The sequence below is a fragment of the Mandrillus leucophaeus genome, unplaced genomic scaffold (assembly GCF_000951045.1).
Source record: "Mandrillus leucophaeus isolate KB7577 unplaced genomic scaffold, Mleu.le_1.0 Scaffold317, whole genome shotgun sequence".
Taxonomy (NCBI): Eukaryota; Metazoa; Chordata; class Mammalia; order Primates; family Cercopithecidae; genus Mandrillus; species Mandrillus leucophaeus.
This window is the reverse complement of record NW_012103332.1, coordinates 1,111,475-1,113,038: the sequence shown is the minus strand read 5'-3', so window position 1 is coordinate 1,113,038 and position 1,564 is coordinate 1,111,475.

Below are 1,564 nucleotides of genomic sequence, written 5' to 3'. Positions count from 1 at the left end.
TCAATCTGGGAACTGCTTAGGGCAAACCTGCCTCCCATTCTATTCAAAGTCATCCCATGCTCACGGATAAGAATGCATATCTTATTGCCTCCTTTGGAAAGGCTCATCAGAAACTCAGAAGAATGCACCCACCTGTGACCTGGAAGCCCCCTCCTGGCTTCGAGTTGACCCTCTTTTGCTTCAGGTTGTACCGGAACGAACCAGTGTTCATCTTACATATGTTGATTGATGTCTCCTATCTCCCTAAAATGTATAAAACTGTCAGATACAGTCAGTTTCGCTTCCAAGGTTTGGCATGTTAACGTTCTTGTTTTTTGTTCTGGAACTCAACTTTCTTGTTCTCCATGTCTCCTTGCCCTTAGTTACTGTAAACAACCTTCCCATCAGTTCTAATCAATAACTCACATCTGTTCCCTTGGTTACCTGCTCTGCACCCATTTCTCCCTTCGAAACCACACGTCCCACCGTTGTAACTCACATCCCCCTTCCCCCTTCCTTATTTGGGAAAATATTCACAAATAGCCAACCAGGTCGGTTTAGATCTTGAGGTCTGGCCCCAGCCCATGCCAGAGGTAGGGACTGCGTTAGGAATAAAAACCCCTGCTTTCCTTTGTTCCGTGTGCTCTTGCGATTGTGATTGATGCCAGCAGCACGCTTCTGCAGAAGTAAATCGTGTGGCTGAGAAAACTTTCGCTTGAGTGCTGGTTTCACTTTGCGGCACCGAGCATTTATCTCCAACAAAACCAAGCTGTGCTCTGACCACCTTGGGCAATTGTCATCAGGACATCCTGAGGCTGTGTCATGCACAAGCATCCCCAACCTTGGCAAAATAAACTTTCTAAATACTCTTATTCCCAAATGCTCGGGGAGACTGATTTGAATAATCATAAAACTCCGAGGCTGCACTCCAGCCTGGGCGACAGAGCAAGACTCTGTTTCAGAAAAATAAAATTAAATTAGAAACTCCAGTCTCCCGCACAGCCGACTCTGCGTGAATTACTCCTTCTCTCTTGCTATTCCCCCCTCTTGAGAAACCGGCTTTGTCTAGGTAGCGGGCAAGGTGAACCCACTGGGCAGTTACAGAATTGTCATTATATTGCTTGCAATTTTATATATATTTTATGCACAAATAGCTATAATCTTCTTCTACACAAGTTTAATTGGGAATGTCCTTGCATGGTGAGATCCCAGGGCAGGAAGGACGCACCCCCTACAAACCGCTAGGCCAAAACGATCATTCTGGCCTCATCCAGCCTCGCGTGAGCTCGCAATCTCCTGTCACTCAGGGCCTGGGGGGGCGGGGCCTGAAGCCCCCTGCAATCAGGGGCGTTGGGGCGGGGAGCGTTCAATCAGGCGCGCCGCCGGAAAGGAGAGGGCGGCTTCCGGGATCAGGCTGGCGGGTGCTTTGTCTGGCCTTGGCCGCAGTGGGCTCTTTCCGTGAGTCTCAGCTGCTACTTCTTGGCTCTGGGAGGCCCAGGTGGCTCTGCAGCAGCCTCTGCCACCCTGTGACCTGCGGGTATTGGGACATCCCTCGCTGACGCGGGAACACCCGGGGAGCCGAGGA